This window comes from Alligator sinensis, unplaced genomic scaffold, assembly GCF_000455745.1.
Source record: "Alligator sinensis unplaced genomic scaffold, ASM45574v1 scaffold1277_1, whole genome shotgun sequence".
NCBI lineage: Eukaryota > Metazoa > Chordata > Crocodylia > Alligatoridae > Alligator > Alligator sinensis.
The window spans coordinates 548836-558342 of NW_005842341.1; the positions used below are offsets into that span (position 1 = coordinate 548836).

Below are 9507 nucleotides of genomic sequence, written 5' to 3' on the forward strand. Positions count from 1 at the left end.
CAGATTTTAATATCTATCCTAGTGGTTCTCAACCTTTTTAGACCCAAGGCACCCCACAGAAAAGTCCGTCTCTTAGTTTCACTTGGGTTTTTTTGTTGGGTTTCTTTTTTAACTACAGAAAAATACCAGAGCAATTTTTCTGTTGCAAAGAACTCAAAAAGACCACAGGTCAAAATTCATTTAACACTATTGATTCCTATTTGAAATCTGTGGGTTTATCTTGTGAATTATGTCTGTACACCTCAGTGTTAAAATTTCATGGGACCCCCATGACTCTTGAAAGGCTCTCAAGGCACCCCAGTGTGCTGTAGGACCCTGATTGAGAATCACTGCCGTCTCCCTTCCTGAGTCAACCTGCTCAGGTTAAAAGCACTACAAGATTGCAATGTGATTTCTTGTGTGTGGAGGGGAGTTGTGTTAAGTGGAACTGTAAAGAAGATGAGGCCAAGGAGGGCTAATACACACAGAGTTTGGTTATCATAATCATAAATACATTGGTTTAGAAATAAATGTAGTTTAAGTGACATAACTCCCTAGTGTACCACTTACTATGTCTGTTTCTTAACAGTTGCAGCATCACAAAAAGTGTTTGGACAAGACCTAATCCTTTAGAGTTAAGAGGTCTTAGAGGCTTTGTCTGCACTGGAGAAACTGGGCCCATGTTAACACGATATGCTGAACATAGTTTGCCTTTACTGGAAATGAGGTTCATGCATTTAAACATGTTAGCTGGCCATGAAGTGATCTGGAATTCTTTCCAAGGGCCTCCTTTCCTCCACATACCAGGAAAGCGTGTTACTCCAAATCAAATCCTGCTCACAATCCGTGATATTGTACCAAAGGTATTTTGCATCCATTCTTTTTTCAGTGCATCTACTGTCCATGTACATAAAACTTCAACAAAATCTTACATAATTCAGTAATGCTTTTAAATGACTGGTGATCTTCCTTTAAAAAAAAAAAAAAAAAATAGAAATCACCTTATATACACAAACCTGTATAAAGCAGCTGTATAAAGCAAGCTGTGCCATTGAGGTTCCTTTTTGTGGTTTATTTTATAATACAAAGATACAACCCAATGTTTACAGGGTTAAATAAACAAGAGGTCATTTTGCCCATTTAATCTTTTCTCTCCCATCCTCTGCTTGTAAGTGTGTTTAGACTTACCTCTAAAGATAAGGTACTTACACAGGTATAAGACTATAGAGCACCAGACCATCATTCAGAAAGGTAATAATTATGTGATACCCTATTTGCAATTGCAGAACAGCAACCTTTTGTGCTATGAAGGTACCTTGAATTATTTGTTTGCAGTGAGATCTAACGAGCAAAGTGTGTTTCATATTTCAGATGTCACTAGACTAAGAACCTGTTCAGATTCAGAACAGGAGAGCTTCTTACGTCTTAATAAGAAAATGCATTTAGTATCTTTCTGTATAGATGTCCACTTGCACATAAATCTTCAGCATAACTTGCTAATGAAAGAATTTAAAAAAAAAAAAAAAATCAAGCTGCTACTGTCTGACGTATACCTTCATAAAACAAAAGTGCACTCTGTTTTAAATGCAAATAAGATATTTTATAACCTGTATAATGTTATCTTACCAAATGTTAGCTTAGTGTGTTACAAACAAGCCTTTCCTTCAAGGAGAATTACACTTTGTCACTGATCTTTACAATCCTCTCAGTCGGTTCAGTTTAAGCAAAAGCTATACTGCAATAGTTACATTAATTTTTCTGAGCCTGTATCACTCCGATTTTTTCTACATATTTGGAAATGTTTTATTTACTTACTTTCAAATGTTTATGTGATTTACAAATTCTCATGTGATTTTATATTTGGAAATAATGTTAAGACACTACAACTGTCATATTTCCTACTTCTATTTATAACATTGCCTCTCCCAATTCCCATTTCTGAGCATACTATTTAGATACTTGACATTTTCAGCTGCTCACAGCTGGCAGTTTACTGCAGAGATTCTTTATTCTTTTGTATTTTAGTTGGAAAAAACTCTGGGCATCTCTGTATCCAGGGTGATCATATTTAGTTAATTTTCTTAGTAACAAAAGAAAGCATAGTTTATGCAGAAAGTGGTACAATTAATAGTCTCCATGATCTTCCAGTAGCAAACCTTCATTTGAAGCCATTTTAAAGTAGGGTGCCTAGAGGGGTGAAAGTCTGGACAGGCAAAGACCTGAGTTTCTTTCCATCTCTGGAATTAAAAAGAGCCAAGAGAAGTTTGCCTTTCCCTATTTTGCCCCCTGGAAAGATTATAAAAAAGAGCCAGAATGCATTTGTAGCCACATTCATAAAGATAAGATTCTGGTGGAGGAGAATAAACTCGATCTTTTTAAAAATCAAGGAACCCAAACTTTCTAATATGCTATATGGTCTCCAAGCCTAGGGACAGACATTCAAAAAGCCTGAGCCTGAATTGATTCAATCTTTGCAGGTTAATCTAACCTTCAGAGGTTGAACCAATTTGCAAGTGGATAAACATTCACTTTTGATTCAGGAAATGCAGACATATGCCTGCAGTGGCTCAGGCCAAAAGCTGGGGGGAGGGGGGGGGCACTAGAGCACGCCGAAAAGGGGGGGGGGGGGGGGGGGGGCACTAGAGCACGCCCTCCTTGCCCATCTACAGGGCTGAACTGAGGGGGGTGTGGCCAGGCTCTGGCAGGATGGTATGATTAGGAAGGGGTTGAATCCTCACCCTGGCCTGCACAGTCCCCAGCCAGGGTGTGCCTGGAGGTGGAGGGGGACAGGGAGGTGGAAGCAGCAGTCACCAGGCTTCCCTCCCCCCCACTCGCTGCTCAAGGGGCAGGGAGTGTAGCCAGCCCCCAGCCCTCAGCTAGCACTTTGAGGCAAAGGGCTGGGTGGGGGGGGAGGGAAGGGGAGGGAGGACTGCATGCATCTGTTGATGATACTGAGCTTTTCAAATCTCCCTCTCCCTGCTTCTTCATACTGTCTGCAACAAACAGACAGGCATTGCAAACCAGGTCACTTCTCCCACTTGTCTCTGTCCCCTGTTGAACACTGACAGTAAGCCAGCAGCTAGCAAGGAGCCGATCCCAACACAAAGCTTATCAGCCCATCAGGAAAACAAAGCCTCTGTCTCATTAGTTCAAACCCTTCCTAAACATGTTTTTGCAAAGCATTTGTAAGGAAGAATGGAGGGACATTACCAGCTGACCTGCTCACTAGGGCTGCCAAAAAGCCCTAAGTGGACACTGTTCTGTCTGCCTTTGTTCCATTGAAATTGGAGACACACACACACAGACACCTTTCAGCATTAACTAGCATGGGGGTGTGTCACGACTGACCAGATGCTGGCTTGGGTCCCTGCTGTGGGAAAGGGGAGGGAAGGAGGGAGCGGGGATCCCTGCTTGAGCAGCTAGTGGCAGGGGGAAGGGGGTGAGGCAAGGGGAAGCCAGCCAGACACTGCTGTCTCCTGGCTGTAGTCTCCACCTCCTTCTCAGCCAGCCAAAGCTTTGACTAGGGAAGAGAGGGGTGGAGCCAGCCCTGCTTTCTGGAGCAGACACCCCAGCCCAGGACTGAAAAGCATGCTGGGGGACTCTGATTTAATTTGAACCAGGAAGGGGTCTGGGACAGAAGTTCCACAAACCAGTATGACCCAAATCAGTTAAGTCTGATAGATACTATATTCAACCAGGTTTATCTTAAACCAGTTTCAGCCATTTTGAAGCTGGTTCATGTGCGCTGAACTTCTGTTCTGTTACAGGTTTAAGCTAGTTTCTGATCACTTAAACTGGTTTATGTACAACTTCTGTCCCTATCCCAAATGTTCTCTCAATCCTGCATCTATTATAACCTATAACCCAGGTGGACTTCTATATAATAAGCTAGTCAATATGCATTTCTGGTTTAAGTTCACTTACCAAAATGTAGCTTTGAAGGGTATATGAGAAACCACTGGAACCAGAGACAACATCAATTAACTTAGAATTAATTTAAAACCAAATAGTCAGCCACAATATTCAACAAGACTGCCACTCCATTTTTTAAATTTGTTTCATTGAAACAGATGAAAAACCTTATAAAGCACTACTTTCTTTGGGTAGTGCATGTAATCACCTGAAGAAAGCAGCAGCATCTTCAACCCTTTATTATTAGGTCAAAAGAAAGGCTTACTAAAAAAATAAAGCAGGTTGTTTTTGAAACAGTTTTTCAAAAACAGTTTTTGAAACAGTACAAAAATAAAACTTTATTTACATGTACTGACACAACTCTCAGAGTTCAAACAATCAATGTTCAGATTCAAATAACAATGACATTTATTAATAAAAAGAAAAAAGGAGTGGCTTCTTTGGAAATGTTTAACTACAGAACCTGAGTAGCCCCAAAGTTCCAGGAATGGCAGCTAATTTATAATAACCCCCCCCCAAAAAAAGTTCCTATTGGGAATCTTATACATTTTCAAAATTAAAAAAATTTTGGATGTGGCAATAGGGAGCTAAATATTCAGTTACCACAAGAAATGGACATGAGAAGTGTCTTGGCTACAAGGGAGACTTCTTCTGAATTTCTTCTACTGTATGTTAGTTTGCATTTCCTCCTTGCCATCTCAGAGAGGTTTCCTTTGAGTTCTTTTCCTAATAGAAATAAATGCAATATAGACATTAATTTTTCTTTGTGTTTGGTTTCTTACCTGGATATTATTAAATTAAATTATTTACTCCTAGTTTTAAAAAGTGAAATACATGAGACTCTCTAGGCCCACAAGTTTCTCCATTCAGCCAATGTATTTCTTTCCTGCTCTAAAGTGAAAGATTACTTCAGCTTCTGTCTCTATTCAATTCACAGTTTTCCCTTACCTACCAAAAACATGTCCATTTCTAAAAAGGAGATAAATTAGAAATGGAGTATTGTGTGGGTAACAAATATCCCTAAACATTTATGCCTCTATTTTGTAATATTTGTTTTGGTTTTCAGATTTATCAGCACAAATTTGCTCTTTTACATGCATGCACACACAATTATATTACTATATATTAAAAAAAAAATAATCCAGATATTTTGGAGTCAAATCCAAAAAGGGTTACTTTGGATGGGTGGTTTTATCTAGCTGAAAAGGGTCATTTTATAATATTTAGAGTCTTGTTTTCTAAGTGATGCTCTGAAGAAAGTTTGCCTGTTAGGTTGGAGGGTTTCATTTTTTATTGTTGTAAAAATAAATGTAAAAAAAAGAACCACTGACTATGACATTATTATTGAGATAATAAGTGTACAAGAGTCAGGAATTTAAAAGGTATTATTATTCTTACAGCTTTGCATGTAACATTTGCCCTTACAATTGACTTCATAGTTTAAGATTTACAGTACTATATGTGCACTGTGGAAACCAGAACTTTGAATTTCTCCAAAATTAGCACAGATTTCAAAACCTGTGTGAACTTCATCACTTTGTCCAAAGATATTAGAAAAAAAAAGGTGTGGAATATTGAAAAGAAAAGAAAAAATAAACCCAGTGCATGTGTTTGTATACTCAAGCTACATTAAGTTGCATGGAATTTTCATCACCACATCACAGGATGTAAGAAGTCTGAAACAACACCTGCTAGTGTGAAAAAAAAGTAGAATCAGGATATTATTAAGGGTCCTAAAAAGAGTATCTGTTTGCAGGCATCCACTAATATAGTCAATATTAGTATGAATTTGGTAAGCAAGTGCCTACCAAAAAGAAGTGCACGACTGTTTCACTTATTGTTTATCATTTACTCCATGCTTGGCAATATACATATTTTTGGACTCTGCCACTAGCTAGGTTTGGAAATTTAAAGTCCAATTACTTTGGTTATTGCACTGCAAAAGGACAATTGCTCACTTTCCCTCCCCCATACAGCAAAACAAATACAGTGATAGCTCAGACATACATTAGCCTTCCATTCCCACAACATAAAATAGTTTCAGAGCTGGGTAGAGATCAAACATGAGAGCTTCCCTGAAAACTAATTTTAAAGGAAAGTTATAAAGCACTGAAGCTACAGGTTTAAAATGAAGGTGCTTTCTCAGCTATAATTTCAGTACATGTGCTGGGAAGGTGAGTGAATAGAACAGCAGTCCATCTTCTTTTACCATCTTGCTGTGATTGGGTCCCATGCAGTCTACAAGAGCTGAAAAATATCTTGCCCATGAAACTGCTCTTCATCCCAATTTTGTTTCCTTGTCCTGATGAGGGGTCAAGTTCTCAGAAGTCTGCTATTTTTACTAATTAGTCCAACAGAGAACTTACCTTCCCTGTGTATTTGCTTTAGTTTTGTAGCAGCCTTGATAGTACAGATATACAAGAGAAGCAAGATTTATAAAGGTGAAGTATCTCTCTTATTGGACCAGCTGCACAGTTGGGAGAGATAGGGAACAACCTTTTAGATTTTAAGCAGCCTTTCTTAGATCTGGGAAAGAAGGAGCCACAGTCCAAATTAAAAACAAGTTAGAACAGTTATTTTAGTTTAACTTAATTGTGTTAATAAATTTTCTCACTTGAAAGGGAAGTGGAGGTTTCTTATGTTAGCACTTCTGAGACCGTGGTTTTCTCCTTTTCTCATGAGAATCAGTTACATAGAAGCAGTATTAGTGCCAGAGGGCCTCTCCTCTCTAAAGAGAAACAGCACATCTCCCAGTAAGTTAATAGCATGCCCTGGGTAGGGAGCGTTAAAACCCTAAATGACCAATACAATGGTTAGTCTATAGCTACAGAACAGGGCATCAGAGAGAAGAGACTATTCTTGAAGAATATTTCTTTAACTTGACTTCCCTATTTAAAGTTTCATGAAATACTACATAGCCAGAGCTCCCCCCGCAAAAAAAAAGAATGAAGCAAAGCATCTATGATAAAGTGTTATTCACATTTAAGGGTCCAAGTCAACCTAGGCACTAGAAATTTAAAGGACCAGTTGAGAGAAGAAACAATTTCATTTATTTTGAATAAATAAATCTTTTAGGTACCTTTCGCTTTGTCTACTAACAAAGCCTTCTCTTTATTAGTGTGTCCTTGATTTCCTTTAGATGGGCTTCTTTACCTTCATAATTCTCTTTCGTCTAAACTTTTTATAACCCTCTTCTTCCTTACCATGAAAATCTTTGGTATAACCCTATTAAATCTACTGACTAAATTCTTTCAATGCTTTTTAAGGTGCCAGAGTAGCACAGGTGTCTTAAATATAGTCCTAAATAGCAATATAGTGATTTAAATTCCACATGAGGACTTCCCCCTGTAAGGGAAAAATATTTCAAAGTAGTTGTGTTTACAGTGATTATTGCTCAACTCTTAGCATTTCATAACAATGCATATAGCAAATACAGATCTTTAGATGGGTACTTCCCTTTTTCATGCCCTTATAGCAAGATATTTAGCAGAATTTGCATATTCTGACAGGGCCGCACCATGAGTACTTCTGGTATGGCCTCAAACCTGCAACTTCTGGGCTGTCAACTGTATGCCTTAGCACCTGCCATCCTAGCCCTAGAAGCTACTTGATAGTATTAGTGTGTTATGAGTAAAATTATGGAGGTGAGGGTTGTTTGTGCATAAAGTAGAACAGGGAAATAGTCTTTTGAGTCCAAAACTTTGTGGATACCTTGATTATTTGATTATTTTATGTATACAGTCTAATAGCCCTGCTGTCCTAGGAAGTTAAGAAGCTAACTGAAAATTAATTAGCATGTTTACCATTCTGAGGTAAGTAAACTAGCTTTGAAAAAACATAACTTGGTATGTTAATTGCTCTGTGCCCTCTTTACACTATCATATGATCTCAGTTTCTAAGTCCAGTCTATCCTCTCAACAAATGGGAGAACTTTAAAAATGCATTGAAAAGTCACCTGCATATAACAAACAACTGAAATGTGGCAAAAGTTTCCTGTTTGATTTATTCCTTATGCAGCAATTGCCCTATTTTACTTTATCAAAACCCAACACTGTGTATACTATTTATTTTAACCCACAATCATGTTATTAACCTGCACACCTGCATTCATTCTGTCCTCAAATCACGTTAGTCTAGCGTTTAGCTTACATTGCATAGACTGACATAGCGATGGCAGCAATTTCCTTATGTTGGACATTACATAGCAGTAATTATTTCTAGGCAGAAACCTTCATAGGCTCTGAGTCTCCAAATTAACTCATGCAGCCAGGTCTCAGTGGCTGATATGGAGCAGCTTGCAAAATGAGGGATTGATAGTGCCTCAGGGAACACGTTGGATGCATGTCCTTCACATTCTAAGATGAATAGAAGAATGTTATATTTATGCAAATGTCTGTAGCATCCATTATTGAAAAGGCCCCTTGTTACTGTACAAAAAAACCCAAAAGTAGTATCTAACATGCTGCCCCTACTCCTTCTCTGGATACTTTGGTTCCTTAGCAGGAAGACAAAAGAGCAGGGAGCTCTTAAACCTTTGCTCACACTCATCTTCACCCTGGCTCTGCTCCTTCTCCTACTCAAAACTAGTGCTAGACAACGTTGCTGGCCACCCTTCACTGGTGAGAGGACTTGAAGGCAGATAAATTTTTCCCTTCAGACAACCATGATGTGGTCTATATCACAGCACAGAGCTGCATCAGTAATGAACAGAAAGAGCAACATCAAGTGAAAAACACAGCTGAAAACTGTGTTCAACGCTGCACTAAGCCCCGAGGGCACAAGGGAATCAGGAGGGCCCCATAAAAGGTATGAAGGTTTCTTAAATAATGAGGGGGGGGTGGCGATTTGCCTGTTGGGCTTGTGCTTTCACATTTGTTTCTGCTGCCGTGCGACCCACTTAAGTGCTTCAAGAAAGAAAGCTCGACTTTGTGCACAGCCCCACAGCTCCAGGACCTGAGGCCTGAAGGGAAAATGCACAGGCAGCCTGTGCCCCACACAACAGGTGTGGTGTGCTTGTAACTATGCCAAGCCACAGCCCTGAACACCACCCAGCCTTGGCCTTTTTTGGGCAAGGCAGGCCAGCTACCACAAAGCACCTGTGACCTGGGAACAAGAAAATGGACAGGGCCTAGTTTCCTGATGAAGCCAAACTCCTCTGGGCTGAGTAAATTTCCAACGACCTTTACACCGCTGCACTGCAACCACGTCTCCACTCACACCTTCCCCTTCACCTCTCGCCCTTGCATTGACACCCAGAGTGAAGCTGGTAAGCCAGCTTCAGCCCTTAACTAAGATGGCGGCACTGCCCTATCACGTGATGCCCGCCCCTTCAGCCCTTACCTAACATGGCCGCAGCAGGGAGCCACCGCCCTAACCCAGCTCAGCTTCAATTTCCCATCAGGCTTGGCAGCCGGCTTGGATTCCCTTCACAAAGATGGCGCCTAGGGCCGCTTCCCGAGCGGGGTGCGAGAAGCCGCGAAAGAGAAGCAGGACTACAGTTCCCAGGGGCCCCTGCGCGCGCGCCGTGTTAGCCGGCGCTCATGGGAGCGTGGCGCGGCGCTGCGCGGGGCGGGGCTGCAGCGGTGCCGGGGAAGCGGCGCGACGGAAGCGAGGGCA

General features: G+C 40.4%; 1 long non-coding RNA gene across 2 annotated transcripts; it reads right to left on the reverse strand.

The window, feature by feature from the left end:
- Positions 1–768: 768 nt before the first annotated feature.
- Positions 769–7229, reverse strand: LOC102382242. Of its 2 annotated transcripts, XR_324456.1 has the most exons (4): positions 6971–7229; positions 6506–6619; positions 4495–4617; positions 769–948 (listed from the first exon to the last, which is right to left on the reverse strand). It is a non-coding gene; the product is annotated as an uncharacterized LOC102382242 (long non-coding RNA). The 2 variants fall into 2 exon arrangements; XR_001358455.2 differs by lacking the exon at positions 769–948 and having other exon boundaries at positions 4331–4617; positions 6971–7227.
- Between the last annotated feature and the right edge of the window lie 2278 nt (positions 7230–9507).